The following is a 17,804-nucleotide window of genomic DNA, read 5'->3' as shown; positions in this document are numbered from 1 at the left end:
CAATCATGAGAGGATAGAAATAAAATGGTGGCTACAAAGATATATGATCTGGAAGAACTTGAGAGTGTGTTGGTAACAACAGTGTGGGAAATAGAAAATCACTGACAGATGAAAAGAAGAGAGGAGAGAATAAGAGAGAAAAAAAGTCAAGGCAAGGCAAGGCAAGGCAAGGCAAGGAAAGGAAAGGAAAGGGAAAGGAAAGGAAAGGAAAGGAAAGGAAAGGAAAGGAAAGGAAAGGAAAGGAAAGGAAAGGAAAGGAAAGGAAAGAAACAATAGGGAGCTATGAAGATGAGACTTGATAGCCTATGACCATGTAGTGGGGGAGGACGTCCCCCTCAGTCATAGACCTAGGGAAGGGGAATAGGGTGAAAGCAGGAGGGAGGGAGGAATGGGAGGATATAAATGATGGGATAGCAACTGAGTTGTAATCTGAGTAAATTAATAAAATGAAAAATAAAATAATAAGAAATGGGGGAAATATTTTCTGTTATGATGATTAGTTTTAGTTAACTTGACAGAAACATAGATATATCTGGGAAGAGAGAACCTTGTTTGAGAAAACGGCCTCATCAGATTGGCCAATAGGCAAGTCTGTGAGACATTTTCTTGCTAAAAATAAATAAATAAATTAAATTAAAAAGTGTGATCATGTGAGATTTCCCCTTTTTTTTTCATTGGCCTGTCAACTAGTGGTATTTTTGTGCAGGTATTAAGACAATCATATTCTTAAGAGTTGATGGTACAGATTCCCTCATGCATAGAAGACACTATATCACAGCAGACACGTTGATCTTCTGGCTTTTATAATCTTTCTGGCCCTTTTCCACAATTTGATCTGAGCCTTAGATTTAAAGATTATAATAAAGATGTATCAGTTGGAGTTTGGCACCCCACAGTTGCTCATCTACCCTTTGATCATTTGTGGTTCTCTGTGATAGTTTCCATCATTGCAAAATGAAGTTTATTTGATGAGGGCTGAGTGCTACAGCTATCTGTAGGTATAAGTACTTGGACTATATAGACTATATATAGACATTATATTGGCTTATAAACATGGCAAAAATTTCCCTCTTTTATCTCTTTAACCATTCTCTCCTGCTGTGTGAGCCATAAGTTCAATTACACATCTGTTGGTTACCACCAAGATAGTAGTGCCACTATTGTACTCCTGTGAATATCTTTCATTTTAAAAATATTTTATTAATTTATTCATATTACATCTCAACTATTAGCCCATCCCTTGTATCCTCCAATTCCTCCCTCCCTCCCATTTTCTCCCAACTCCCCTTCCCTATGTCTGTGACTGAGGGGGACTTCCTCCACCTGTATATGCTCATAGGGTATCAAGTCTCTTCTTGATAACCTGCTATCCTTCCTCTGAGTGCCACCAGGCCTCCCCATCCAAGGAAAAGTCAGTCCCTACTCTCCACTCAACGGTGGAGAATGTCCTGTCCATTGGGTAGCTCTGGGTGAATACCTTTCTGATTTAGTCATTGTTGTGGCTAATAGACTTTACTGATGGGTAAGAGAACTGACTGCTTCTCTCTCTAGGTAGTTTTCATAGCACCTTCCAATACTGTGAGAGACAGCCTTCAGAGAGGAGGTATCCAGCCTCAGTTCAGTCTTGATTCCTCAAAGTATTGTGTCAAAAATGTGTGGTGTCTTCAGTACTTGGGTCTTCCCTTCAGGTTCTGGGAGGCAACCAAAAGCGACAGCAATAGTCTGTACTGTTCTAGGAGTCTCTTAGGCTTTCTTGGCCAACTACTTGAGGTTACTCTATTGTATATATTTACCACAGTTTTAAAATTGATTCATCCGTTGATAAAGAGGTAAGTTTCTTGTTATCTAAAGGTTGGAATAGGGGCCTATTTCCAACACACTGATTTTGAAAATAGACTGAGAAGTAGAGTTGCTTGATCAAATGAAAACCATGCTTTTTAAAAAGGAGCTTCTGTATAATTTTCCAAAGTGTGTGTACAAACTAATAATACCACCAACAATGCTCAGGGATTCCTCCTTCTTCACATCTGAGCCAAAATCTACATTCTATCTTTGTGATAGTAGCCATTTTAACTGGGGAGAATGTCCTGACCATTGGCTAGATCAGAGTAGGGGTTCGATGTTTACTACTTGTATTGTCCTTGGTTAGTGCAATAGTTTGAGAAGACCCCCTGGGCCCATCACAATGTTCTTCTTTTAGGTTTCTAGGACCCTCTGGGTCCTTCTATTTCCCCATCTCCTATATTTCTCTTACCTAGAGTCCCAGTAGGATGTCCTCACATCTATCCCAATCTCCTGGTAAGTGAAGACATGCCTTTGGGCTAGTGCCCAATTATAAGTGAGTATATACCATGTGAGTCTTTCTGTTTCTGGGTTAACTCACTCAGTATGATCATTTCTAGTTCCATCCTTCTTCTATTTTTCTGCCCTCAGTCTAAGCCTCTTTTGGTGAGAACCCAGAAAAGGTCAAGGATGCTATTTTCAGAAACATGGCACAGTGTTCATCCACAGGAATTTGGAGGACAATAAAGTGAGAATAGTATAAAGCCAGGAGCCTGTATATTCTTTACACAGCCACACATCTTTAGAGAATTCTGAGCATCTATGAGTCAGATCAGCCTAGAACAGAAGTGATACTGAGGCAGCTGAGGGTTCTAAAGTCTCGGTGACTGTGACAACTAGAGTTAGTTCTCAATCACACGACCTATGAACAAAACAATTACTCAGTTATAAGCTCTAGCTCAACGTGAGTGTCATAACCACTGAGGCAGAAAGATGGGAACCCAATGAACCACTGCCTCTCTATGTCCCCAAATGATATTTTCTGCAGACTTCATGCCTTGGCTATGTTTCATCAAAAGCACCACAAAATCTCCAGGTTCAAGCTGTAAACTTCAGGCTCCTGTTGTTTCTTCACCTCCAGCATCCCACAAACCCTTTACCAAGCCCTGTAGGTTATTCTGCCATCTTATCTGACTCCAGTGTGTTCAATTGTTTTGTTACTGCTGCATAAGAGACTTCCTACCTCAGCCAGCATCTGAGAAATGTTTTTATACTTTGTATAAGAAGTGTGATGCTTCAGAGAGACTGAACAGAGCATGGACCTTGGATTCAGAACCTATGTTTCTGTTCTGTAGGGTTTCCAAATCTTCAGACCACTTCGTTTCTATAAAATGGGGATGATAAAGACTTCATCCCACAGGATTGTTGCAAGGATTAAATGGGCTAAGTTGAAGTGCTTTTGGTGGAATAAAATCCTGTAGACCTGGTAGGAATTATCATTATTAATATTAATGTGAGCGAGGCAGTAATAACCTTGAAGCAATTAGCAGCTGTTAATACACTAAACTGGATTTACTTGTCCTAATGAACTATAGGATGGCTTTATTTAAAGGGCAAAACCAATTGTTAATTTGCTCAAGCATTCATTAAGCACATATTATGTGGAAGATGCTGTGCTGGGTACAATAGATAATATAAGGCAAAAGAAGTTCATTTCTGTCCTTACGGACAATCACAGTGGCCACATAAAAATAAACGACTATATAACAAAATCAGAAAGAATCAAAGTACGATGAGACAGTTATAAAGGAAAGATGATCTGAAACAGGCTGCATTAGAAATGATTTAGCTGAGTTACACATGCTGGCACTTGACTGTAATCCAAGCACTAAGATGAATCAGGAGATTCTGTTTGAAACCAGGGTATACTACTTAGTAGTCTCACTGTCTCAAAACAAACAGAGAAAGAGGTTTTAGTTGAGATGGTAGAATTAGTTGTGGACAATTGAGAGGATAGACTTTCCAAGTGAAGAGGTTAGTGGAGCAGTGAAACATGGTGGACGGTTGACTAGAAGAGCTGTGTAATACAACTCTGTGACCTGCACAGTGACGTAGCCCCCAAACTGCTGAGCTGTGGTGAGGAATCAGAAAAGAAAGGTGAAAGTCTTGCTTCTGATACCAGTGTATGTGGGGGCTTCTGCAGAGCAGGCTTCATGGAAGGATGAGGACCAGCCGAGAACTCGGAGTTCCATCCACCTCCCAGGTGATACTGACAGTTGACTATGGCCTGCATCTGAGATGCAGGTATAAATCACTTCTACAGAACCCAGAACACACTAGAGCAGTGGTTCCCCTCCTTCCCTATGCTGCAGTCATTTAATACAGTTCCTCTTGTTGTGCTGACCGCCAACCGTAAAATTATTTCCATTGCTACTGTTACTGTAATGAATCCCAGCACTCGGGAGGCAGAGGCAGGTGGATCGCTGTGAGTTCGAGGCCAGCCTGGTCTACAAAGCGAGTCCAGGACAGCCAAGGCAACACAAAGAAACCCTGTCTCGAAAAACCAAAAAAAAAAAAAAAAAAAAAAAAAAAAAAAAAAAAAAAAAGAAAGAAAGAAAAGAAAAAAAGAAAAAAATGGTGATGTAAATATCTGTGTTTTCCGAAAGTCTCACGTGATACGTGTGAAAGGGGTCATGACCCACAGGTTAAAAACCACTGTACTAGGGTCTGTTGCATAGATGTTAAAACAAAACAAAACAAAACAAAACAAAATCCAACTTTCTGCCCCCAACTGCCATTCAAATTCATGGCCTCTTCCTCTTTGATTAACACTGTCAATAGACATTCTTATTTATGTAATCATTCCTACTTCTGCAAATAGTACAGGGCACGTAGAAGATACAAATGTATAGGGTCTGCTGAACCAGAGGCTGCCTGAAACTCATACCAAATTCTCTGATTTGTATATGTTTCTTAAACAGAGGTGAATAATAGTTTTATTTTTGTTTTTTTATTTAAATTTCTGGTTTTTGTTTGTTTGTTTGTTTGAGACAGAATTTCAAATTCAGACAAGGCTATTCTAATAGAGTGGTCCTCTTGCCTCAGCCTCCTAAGCCCTGACATTACAATTAGACATCATCTTCCCTTAAATGGTGTTTTATAACTGACAATTATAAAGGAAATGCATTTATATCTTAAATATACATTTTCCACTCAGCAATCTACACTATTTTCATTTATTGAAATGATTGTCACTTTAATTAAGAGCAATAGTAACTGCTGAAGCTCTGGTTAGTCACAGAGCATTAAGAAACTTTTAAAAACAAGAGTCAAGAATTGCAGCATTCGCCCATAATTTTTAATTAATTTTTAAATTTTTTACACATACATTTGTATTATTACACTTATATAAATAAACTACATACAGCAAAAGACCCACAGAACAGTCAATAATTATATTCATGTTTCATTCATAGTACTTTGGCTGTTTATATTTGGCAACCTTGAAGAAAACATTTTCCTATCTCGATGAGTCTAAAATTCTGAATTTAGAATAGAATAATTCAATATCTATCATATCTCTTCTCTATCAACTTAAAACATCTAACTAGACCTAAGAACATTTTAACCACTAAACAACTAGGCTTAATTGTTAAACTCAAGCTCAGAGACTTGAGAAGGAGTAAAATTAATTACTTGAGTAAACAGGAGGTGTGGGTTATCAGTTTCCAAGTTTAATTTAAAAAATTAAATGACAGAGACAGTTTTCTACCTGAATAATCATTCAAAACTTTCTATAATGTTGGAGCATCATTTTCAGCCTTCTTGCCCAATATAACTGACAGACATATTTGTGAATCAGGAACTTTTGAGTTTGGCCATCAACCTGCCTGCATCCAAGCTTGCCAAGTTTTAGGCAGAATTCTGTCAGTGGTCGAAGCAAGGACATTTTGCCCAGTGGCTTGTTTGCCATATTTAAAAATATTTCCATAAGGAGGTTCATTGATTCTCATCACCCTCTTTAAAGTAGGCTGGGGGTTGCCAGGAGTTAACCTATCTTGTTGTCAAAGAATCATAAATAGAAATTTATTTTGACATATTGCTTTAGAATTCAAATTTAAGATTGTTCTACATACAGTATACATATTTCTACTCTAATATGAGGTATTGTAGCCATACCACTCAAATAGAATGGAAGGAATGTTTCCATTACAGCATCTATGACTTTCCTTGATTTGTGGAATAAAACTGTAAAATTAAAAGAGTGGTTTAAGTGAATTAAAAAATGGGGGGGAATGTGAGTGAGGATACAGGGGGACCTGGGAGAAAGACAGGGAATGGGGGGATGATGTGATGATATTTTAACTAAAATTGTTAATTATTAAGAAAAATAATCTCCAATGGTTGCCCGGTGTTTTGGGTGGTTTTCTTTATTTTTTTTCTAAAACTCATGGCTCATGGGTTCCTCTGAGGGAGAAATGGCCATATTTCCCAGGCCACACATGCCAGGCTAGGCTAATTGCAGGCATAAGACTACGTGCCGATTTTGTCATGAGCTCTATTTGAAACGATTAGCTCAGAGAGCAACTGATGCCCTCAGCAAACTTTGGAAAATCTTCTAGTTAGAAACTTCTTTGTCCGTGTCATATAGTTTCTGGGTTTTTTTTTTCCAAGATATATATTATTTTCTTAATTTGTTCTTGTTACATCTCATAGTTTCTGTTTTTATCGCCATCAGTTTTACTCTGTAGGATACTTGGATGAAAATTTCATTTCCCTTGCTTGAGGAGCCACGTGCTGTGACTCACCCTCACCTAAAATCATGAACTCATGGTGACAATAGCATACAACAGCAAACTGAGAGTCACAGAAATCACAGTGCACACACGATAAAAGAAAAAAAACAGTAATTTTCTTCAGAGTTTAAAACTAATTATTTACAAATTATTGTTCATTATATATCGAATTATAAAACCAGCATTTCTTCAAGCCTTGGAAATAGACAAGCCGTCAACAATGTATTGACATCCTTAAGCCTGGGCTGTATAAAGCAGTAAGTTATCCAAATGTTTTCATCCTCTTATGGGGCCTCAAAAACCACAATAGAGTGGCATATACTGAACATCCAGTGGTGGGGATAACTGCAGCTCTGCCTAGCAGGATCTACTCCAGTGGGGGAAGCGCTATTGGCCTTCCAGGATTAACATTCCCTTCCTGCCTCATTCTCTCTCTCACCAGGTTCCAGATCCCTCAACTTATCCATAATCTTCAATGTTCAGTCTAAGATGCAGATAAATGTTATGCTATCCTTACCCAATTCCAGGTTTGAAAAGCCAAAAATAATGAGGGAATTTCAGTTGGGAGAAATTGCATATCATACTAAACTAAAGAAAATCTGTTGGGTGAGGAAAGTAATAAAGTTTTGATTGACTTCATGGTGATTTTTGAAACACATTAAAATGGATACTATGAAAATTACCATTAACCAATAAGTAATACCATAAATGAATTTTTAAAAGGATAAAATAATACAATTTCATTAAATTTCATCCTTCATTACAGTTTTATTACATATTGATTAGAATTTCTAGGGTTTTGTTTGCCAGGAGATTTAGACATCTTTCAATTGCACTATAATACTACTGTGTAGGCATTTTGTTTTAAGTAGAGTATTGGAAAAATATAAGTGCCTTGGATAGTGTAACTGAGGGTAAGAGGAATTTTGAAGACAAAAGAGATGTCTGCAACAGCTCAGAATTCTAGACTGCCACTGGTCAGTCATTTTATAAGTATATGTTAAAGGCTCTGTACTGGCAGAAGAACAGACATACACACTCACAATGCATAGGGCACAGCCCTTCCCATCTAGGTTGGCAATTGACTTGTAAATGGATAAATAATACCAGTGCCTTTTAAAATATGAGAAATGTGACATAATATTAAAATTGTACTTGATGACGTGATGGATGGATCTGAAGTGCTATTACTTATCTTCATATAAATATATCTATATGGAAAACCAGCAACTTTGGAAATGGGCAGGGAAATGCTAGAAGACCAGCTCAATTAATGACTAGCCTAGCGATGTGGAGTAATGTACCTAACCTCTTGAGGCCTTGGCTCCCTTTTCTCTGAGAATCAGTTAATAATGCATAACTCATGGAGTTGCTGTGAGAATTGAGCCAGATAATATTTATAAAGAATCTAGCATAGAGCCTGGCACACAGCAGGAACTCAGTAAATATTAGTTTCCCTTCTTTTTTACTGTGGAGGATTCTGGTACATCAAAGACATGGGCCCTAAAGTCTGCTATCCTGCAATCTAATTAGGGAGATGAGGCAATTCCTTCAGCGATGAAACACGTTAGGTATCAGTGAAAAGTGATAACGGAGCATGTAATGGAGCCTCTAGAACTAAGCAAGAGCCGATTGCTAACATATGTGATCAGGAGAAATTTTCTAGAAAGAAGGGATGTTAGTGGGATACATGAATATATCTGGGGCTGCTAGAAGGTGAGAGAAGAGAGGTCCAGAATGACTTTAGCAGCTGCTGGCTGCAGAAGTCTGCAGGAACCAAATTGAAGAAGTGAATGTAGAGACCATAATGTAGGAAGAGAATACTAGAACAAGAATTAGAGTTTTAGGGCAGGGGAACAAGAGGAAAGAGGTGATTTAGGAAACTAACTGATGGCATAGACATCCTGTACACATGTTTCCTCCCAACTCAACTATAAAATCCTGAACCAAATAACCATGCCCTCTATGATTTGTTTGTCGTCTGTTCTACTGATGGCATAGTTGACTCCATGGTTTTGACTCTGATTGTCATCAATGCAAAATATTTTTATTTACCATGTATCAGGCATAGTGACATCATTTAGAAGCAAGTATTTAGATATAAAAAGAACTTGTTTATCCAAGAATATTCAGTGATGTTCAACTCTTGACTGATAACCTACAGTTTTTCTCTTTGAAGCTATGCTCTTAATTGTGCCAAGAGAATTTCTAAGTCAAAAAAAAAAATCAAATATTCCCTGTTTCTTGTGACCACTTTTAATCCAAATAATTATTTTTCTTAGACACTTTAATGTATTTAGTAGTCTCAAAGTATATTAGGAGCACTTAATAAATACTTAAGAATAGCAAACTTTATCTCAAAAACATCAAATGTAATTTTGCATGTTGTACATTATTTTCTTTATATACTTTATAAGTTATTACATTATGGTAATCAAGAAAGAAGTTAGGAGATTCTCAAATGTTTTGCTACATTAGGAACAAAATCAATTACACTTTCCTCCAGTGTCCCTGGGGCTACTCACCTCATAGCTATAGTCTGTTCATAACAGCAAACTAATTCACACATTACTTAAAATGGTTATAGAAACGATAATCACTTCATAGCATCATTGTAAGAATTAAATAAGATGAATCACACAGAGATTTCAGCACAGCATCAAATACACAATAAGTATTTACTAAATGTAAGCAAACACAATTGTTATAAAATAGATTCAACTTTATTGAAAATTTGGAATTATACACTCCTACTATGTGGGAAATAAGCCTATTTTTCATTGATAATAAATTATGTGATCAAAAAATTTCAACAAACTTGTTTTGAGTGCTTTACTGCCACTTATAAAAGTAAACATGCAGTATCTAAAATAGATAAGATTGATATCTTTTCCTCTTGCATCCCATAGTCAATTGGGAGATACCTGCAGAGGAATCCAGGGAAATAAGCACTCCATGAGAATTATAGTCAAAGTAATGTGTGAGTGCAGGAGAGAGCAATTAACTCAGTATGGAAGGTTAGGAAAGAGAGAAAGATAATTATTTAATTGGACCTTATTAAGACAATGAAACTGAGCCAAAGTGAAAGTGGAAGGAATGGGCATTTTAGGTATCACATACAGGAAGTTAAAATGTGAAAAATGTAACCCACTAGGGGAAAACTACACCTTTTATTTGATTGGTACATTTGTTTGTTTGTTTTGTGGTTAGTTAGTTGGTTGGTTGGTTGGCTGGTTGGTTGGTTGATTAACTGGTTGGTTGGTTGGTTGGTTGGGTTGGGTTGGATTTTGTTTTGTCTGCTTCTTTGTGGTTGTTTATAAATACTGTGACTCTTACTACTGGTAATGTTCATAATGGATGGGGAATGTATACATTATTAGGGCACTTAGATATATTCAAGAAATGTGGAGTTTGGGGTAATTAGAGGTAAGAACATTTGGCATCAAGTCAGCCAGTGCTAACGATATGCAGTGTTTCCCAGAAGACCTCTCAACGTTATTCACCTTGCCCAATTTATGTAAGTGTATATTTATTGTTCAAAAATTCCCCGATAGTTCTGTCACTAGGAGTGTAAAGACATTCTACATAGTATGTTAGTCATTTTCCTTGTCACTGGGACAAACTGTTGGAGAGAAGCACATCAAAGAGGAAAAGTTTACTTTGCTTCCTGATCCACCATGGTGGGAAAGGAAAAGCTCCATTGTGGCATGTGTGTGAGACAATAAGTATTCACCCAACCCAGGCAGGATGGAACCAGGGCTCTGTAGAGTCTTCAGAGGGCCACTGTTAGGTACCTACTTCCATCTTCCAGATCTTATATCTGAAAGGCATCTCAAAAGGCAGGGAACAAGCATTTAAGACAGAAGCCTACAGAGGACTTTTCTGGTCCAAATACAGAGACTCTGAGTCACAGGTGTCCTTGGAGTTACACGGTTCTCTTTGAAATCTTGAACATCTAGCATACATAGATGGCAATACAGAGTGTAAGATAAGTACAGGTTTTATGGGAAAGGCCTAGAAATGACGAATATAATGTTTATGAAAACTCTAGTCCCAAGCCTCATCACATGGCTATCTCTAATTGAATTACAAGCATGTAAGTGTCTACAGAGACATAATCATGAGACACAAAAAATGGCATGATTGACAATAAATTATTAAACAAATGGTCTCTAACAGCGGGCATCTAAAAGAAGATGCCTAGGAAAAAAAGATGGACTTCTAGAATTTAAGAGATGTTCTGATGGAGACAAATATTCAGAAACCATGACTGTGCTAATGGAAGGATACTAAATGAATCCCTGCATGCTGATTGCTTACCTGCTCATCTGAGTCAGGCAAGACTGGACAGTTTCAGATGTGACCAGTTGCATGAAACCAAATTACTATTAACACATGGGCAGTAAGGGAGGAAATTAACTCTATAATCCACTATAAGCCAGGTTACTAAATGTCAAGAAAAGTTACAAATAAAGTCAGCCCAAGACAACTCAGAGAACCATCCTATGAATATGTACCATGCCTATGAGATAATAGTGTGGGAAAGGAAGACTGAAAGGCAAGGGTATTTCTTTCACAGGGACAAGGTCTAAGACTTTGGCATAATTGTGCTGGGCAATGCTATGATCTGTGGATCATAATCCTTTGGAGAGCAGTATGGCCATATGAGGATGCATATGTGTGAATCTGAAGGTCTCAGATCTATCTATCTATCTATCTATCTATCTATCTATCTATCTATAAATCAGTGTATGTGTGTATGTATGTATGTATGTATGTATGTATGTATGTATGTATCATCTATGTATCTATTTATACATCTTGTATTTATCATCTATTAATCATCTATCTTATCTATTATTTATCTATCATCTATTTATCTACCATCTATCTACCTGCCATTTATCTAGTCACCCATATAGATATATAGATATCATCTATATGTTTGTATTGAATAGCTGGACAAATAAGAAATATATTAGTGACTGTGCCTATATATGCTTGCTTTTGTAAACTTTTGCTTTTACCATAAATATTTATTAAGGACCTACTATGAGCACAACTATAGTAAGCTGGGATTGAGGTTCTCATTCATACTTAAGAACAAGGACACCTCAGTGATGCACATTGCATACAGTTTCTATAAGGAAGACAGCATTAAAAACAAATCATTTGTATACTTTTAATTATAATAAAAGGAACATGTCCGGAGCACAGGATGGGATTACAGTATGGATGAATAACTATCTGATCTTTGTGAACATTTTAGAAAAGTGTTTCATGACAGGCACAAAGGTGAGTAAGTTATTATCTCTTGCCTGCTGTACTCATCGGGTATGGCTTATAAGAATTTCACAGAAAATAGTTACATTAAAGAACAAAAGGACTTGATCACTGCTCCTTAGTGGAGAAGCCCTGTAGGAACACAGAAGAAGGGGATGCAGGCTATCCAGATGAGATCTCATAGGCTGTGATCATATGGTGGGGGAGGAGGTCCCCACCAGTCAGAGGTCTAGGGGAGGAGAATGGAGTGGAGAGGGGGAGGGGTAAAGGAAAGGGAGGATAAGAGTGAGGGGATTACAATAGGGATGTAATGTGAATTAATAATAATAATAATAATAATAATAATAATAATAATAAAACAACAACAAACAAACAAAATTTAAATATTGACCACACACACAGACACAAAAACAAAACAACAACACAAAGACAAAAGCCTCTCTAAAATATATGCAAAAATTAATTTGAGCCCTCAGAGCAGCAAATATTTTTGGAGACAGAGATCTGCCCCCTAAGAAGAAACTGGTCTTCACATTGTGCCTTCCAAGCAGAACTAGAAGTTGGAACAGAGGTGAAAGAACCCTTCCATGAGAGAGACAGGGTGAGGGCAGATGTGGGCAGCAAGGTGTAATGGCAAACACCTAGGAGATAATTTCCCTCAAACCTACTAGAGGGAGAGGAGGGAGGCGACCAGTTATAAAGATTGCTTAGACCAGACACTGGCTAGAGAAGAATAAAGCCTGTAGAGTTCAGGCAGTCTACTCACAGCAACAGGCTGTAGAGTTCAGGCTGTCTTCTCACAGCAACAGTTTTCAACACCCTCTAAAGAAGTGACATGTGAATTGACTCAACAGCAGCCATGAAACAAGGGAGTGAGTTATTGAGTTTGAGATGTTAGATGCAGAAGTTTTTGCACTTACCACAAATATTTATTAAGGGTTTATTATGAATACAGCTATCAGGCACTGGGACTGAGGCTCTTGTTTGTGCTTAAGGATGAGGACACCTCAGTGATGCACATCTCATACAGTTTCTTCCCTGCATAGTTTTCTGGACCATTCTTGAGACAATGTTGCTGTCCTCCACTCTTTTCACTTCCATACATCTTACCCTTGCTGTCCTTTAACCACGGTCGGAAAACAGCACTCTGCTTAATGAGACGGGAATAACCTCAAATACGCAATATACTGGGCTCTGCACTAATGCATCTGGGTACTGCCATGGCACACTGTGTGCATGTTACCCTGGCCTAAAGGACTTCATATTTGTACTAACTGTGCACTGGCAGTTGATATCCGCAGTCTACTCCCCAGAGATGACCCACGGGCATGCAAGTCTTCCAGAGACGAGCCACAGTGCTTTATGAATGCTGATTGTGTGGTGGTGTGTTTTTATAGAAATATATTCTAATGCACACCTGAAGCTTGGCATTACCCACCCATGTACTCCATTTAAAAAGAAAAAAAACCAGGAAAGATGGTTCCAAAGAGGTTTCAGTTTGGTCCACTCTCCATAAATCTCTGATTTCTCTGTTTTCCATTTTCCAAAGGCAAAAAGCTATTGGAGTGTTAGCATGCTGGAATTTTTGTTGGTTATTTACAGTGTAAAGTCAGCATCACTAAATAAAGCAACTGCCAAGGAAATACGTTCTACTCACATAGCCCAATCTCTGTGTCACTAAAGCCTTAGATCTAATTAAGGGGTTTCCAAATGCTATATTTTTGAAGTGATCCAAAACAAAACAAAGGAACAGAAACCCACCACATTTTAGCTGGAACTTGTGAAATGTTAGCTTTGGACATGAAAGGAACTGCCCATTCTAAAGGTGAACTTCAATAAATGAACAGCAGCACTCCATCTTTCATAATGCCGCTGTGAGGGAACATTCCTCTGCAAAAGCCTTTGCAAGGCCAGAGCTGGGAGGATTTTTCACGGCTATGAGGTGCTATCTGCAGGGATTAAATAAACACCATGTGAATTCTTGAATCACCGCATTGCAACCAAAGGATCCAAACCTGAAATAAAAACAGTTAGTGTGTGTTTCATAGGTGAACTACAAGGACATGTAGGTTTACAAGGTGTATTTCAGCCCTAAGGTACTTCAATAAAGATGAAGCAGGCTGCTTAGTAAACATTCATGTTGTCTGTTTATCTCTAAGGTGGAAATAGGGTTGAAAACATTGTAACAAATGAAACTTCTCTGTGCTGGTACAAGATAGAAGGGTTTTTTGGTTGTTGTTGGGTTTTTTTTTTTTTGTCATATGTTTAATTTTTTTCCTTTTTGAAATTTAATCACTTTACATCCTGATCACGACCCCTTCCCTCTTCTCCTCCCAGTCCCGCCCTCTTATTCCTCCCCATGTCCCCCTCTCCTTAATCTCAGAGAAGAGGAGCTCCCAGGGGGTACCAACCCATCCTGGCATCTCAAGTCACAGCAGGACTAAATGTATCCTCTCCCTCCCAGGCCTGACAAGGCAGCCCAGCTAGGGGAAAGTGACTCAAAGGCAGGCAATTGAGTCAGAGACAGCCCCTCCTCCCGTTGTATTGTTAACGTTTCTGCACGCCAGTGAACAGATGTTTCTTTCTTCATTCTTGCCCCATCCGTTTAGAGATGCAAAAATTAAACTTGGGAACATTTTCTAATGGTACAAAATTGATGGTCATGACTTGGAAAACTGAAGATAGTATGTCAGGTTCAGTAGGCCTATGTGTCTCCATACCATGAGACAACTACTACTGAAATACCCGGAGAAGAGAGCTAGGCTTGTAGTTGTGCAATAGTTGTGCTGCGAGAATCTGACATCCGTAAAGCAAAATACCAGTACCTGTCCAAACAGGTTTTTACCATGTAGCCATTACTAAAGAAATTATCATAAGTTGGGATTAGTTGTCCTAAAAGCCACTCTTGGAACATTTCCCACTGTGAGGGAGCTACAGTAAGGGTTGCAGTCAAGCCCTATGACAATGATGATAATTCACTTCTGCATTTTATTTTGTATGAACAACCACAAAATAAAACCTTAATGTTGTTCAAGACTTTGAAGGATTTGTCTCCAAAGACTTAAACTGCTTTCAAATGATTTTTTATTATACCTACAACTTTAAATGTATTTAAAGAAATATCACATTATAGTTTGCATTTTCAAATGCTATAGATATGTTACCCTTGGAAGTTGAAAAATTAGAAAGTCTGTGCTAGTTAAGTTTAATGTATAATTCCTATGGTCATACATTTTTGTATATAACTGTAAATATATGTCAGTTTATATATGTATGGATATATAAATGTTTATGTAATTTATACATATGCCTACACCACACACCTACAAACACACATGGATTTACAGACAAATTCAGACTCATGTGACTATTTTTTTGGGGGGGTTCATGTGATCAGCAACCAATATGTTACTATCTTGGCCTTTCTTCTTTTTTACACAAAGAGCCAGATTTGCCTCTGGCCACACTCGGCACTCTGTAGAACATACCCCCAACTTCAAAGAGGCCGTGTAAGTGATAGGCTTTTGAAGCTAGGCAGAAAGCGTATGTCTACACGCCTTAAGGCACAGGAAGGTCAACCAAGGCCCTATGGTCACACAGAAGATACGTGTGTTTGTGATCAAACTAGCAGTGAAAAGTCTCAAACCTCCATCTCCTGCACCACTCCCAGTCATACAGACAGATGCTAATTACTGCAAAAAGCATTAGTATGGCCCTACAGGACAGTGTCTCTTTCAGCAGCAGCTCATTGATAACTGGGTAGTTTATGAGCAGATTTCTGTTGCTAGTTCATGGTAGTTGATATCTGGGAATTCCTGTAAAAAGGCCTTTTTGCATTTTATACTTGCCTACCCTGAAAAATCACATGAAGTGATAGGTGCTATTATTACTCTCATTTGTTGATCACTTTATAACTATTTAACCCTTTCATGTCTTTGCAAGGTATGTACAAATACTATCCTTGTGTTATAACCATAGAGCCAATGCTTGTATAAATAAAGGAGGCAGGGTTTACAGGCTGCTGAACAGCAGGACCAAGGCTAAAGTCATGATGCTCTGTCTCCAAGCTTCTGTCTGCTTCTTATAAAAATTCAACTGAGATATGTCTTTGAATACTTGAAGTGTGACACGCATCGTGCTAACCAGTGCGCCTGCATTACCTGTATGACATTCATCTCACACGATATTGGAAAGGTTTTTATTATCTTCATTTTTCAGCCAGTGGAAAAAGACCTGTGAAGTGTCCTTAAAGTCACATATCCTGCCTCTCCCTTAGGTTTTGTATCTCCCTCATCAGAGCTGGAAATTGTAGCAGAAAGTGTATTTCAAGAAGGTCTTAGAACGCAACCCCTAAGCTCTTCTTGAATCACCTCTCCTCCAGGTCACCTTGCTTTCTGTAAAAACCATTGGCAAAGCAAGCACATCTAAAGAACTAATCAAGACATATGTCCCTCACCTGAAATCAGCAGTGAAATCAGAGCTGTGTTTCATGTTTCCCAGAGAATTCATGAGTGCATTTTGTGTTACCCATCTATGTAGGTCACAACATATACACATACACATGTGTATAAACTGCACAGCGATAGTATAAAAATTACTGAAACCACATAGATGGATACACCCTCCTTCTGAGCCACGCCCCCCAAGGCTGACCTATCACAGTGTAAGCAACACTTCATCTCATTCATCAGGCCATTGCCTCTCTCAGTGCCTTCAAGCAAGACCATCCACACTGATTATAACAAATCCCTCTGGGGAGCATACACTGGATGCAATGCTGCTAATGATGGTAGCTTTCCTGTCTCTGTGATTGTACTGTCTTCCCTTCAAACCCCATTTGCCAGAAGCTGTCCTGCCCTTGCCAAAGTTGTTCAACTTATCCTCTGCACAACTTGTGAAGCCGGTGACATTTACTACAATCTCCACTGTCTCTTCCAGTTACCTGCTGGCTTTACAGCAGACAGTGGAGCTGCGGGCTCTGATTTTTTTTTTGCCTGGGACCCTACTGTGGCACTGACTGGGACATGAGATATTGCTACAGCTGAATGCTATTGCCAGGCACTACAGGCCTGCCTCCCCCTGACTATACAGGCACCACTGGTATCCAGCACTGCACTGTGTACTTCTTCCATTGGGGAGACAGCCTTTCTCTTAGCAAGAGAGATAGAGATGTTCATACTAGGAAAGTCTTGTTTAGCTTTGCTCACTCATCCATGAAGCAAGAAAATGTCAATCAGCCATATAATGCATCAAAGTTAGAGTCCAGAAAATAATCCTCATGTTCAGTGATTTACTTGCCCAGAGAAAGCAAGCTGCTTTGATTCTCCATTGCTTTGCTGACTAATTTCTTATGTTTCATCAGCTATTACTAAGCACTTCATCTTAAGTATATGACATCTCCTCTTTCCTTACAAGTGATGCTTCTGCCACAAAATAAAACTAAATATTCTTGATTCTTCCTTTGATATAGTAGTACTATTCTGATCATCCCCAAGTCCATTTGTGCAATTCAATGAAACAATGAATTTTTTTTATTCAAGAGCATGAGAAAAACAGATAATGTATGTGCACATATGCATGTATATACATGTGTGTAAACATGTATGTGTGCATGTGCCTCTGTGTGTGTATGTGTGTGTGTTTAACTGGAATTCCAGATATTTTAGGTTTGGGGGGAATGAGGTCCATTGGGACTGGGTCTCTCAACATAGCCCTGAAACTCACTCTGTAGACTAGGCTGGCCTTGAACTCACAGAGTTCCACTTGCCTCTGCTTCCAAGTGCTGGGATTAAAGGTGTGCACCATCACACCCAACTAAATCACAAATATTTAAAAGAAATATTTATTCTACAAAGCACAATGTGATATGCATGAGCTAATGATGTCTACAAAGACTCATGTGCTTTCTTTCTAAGTCTGTGGCTCAAGAGAGCACCAGGAGTT

This window comes from Acomys minous (genome assembly GCF_964271855.1).
Source record: "Acomys minous genome assembly, chromosome: 18".
NCBI lineage: Eukaryota > Metazoa > Chordata > Mammalia > Rodentia > Muridae > Acomys > Acomys minous.
Note: the sequence above shows the minus strand (reverse complement) of the source record.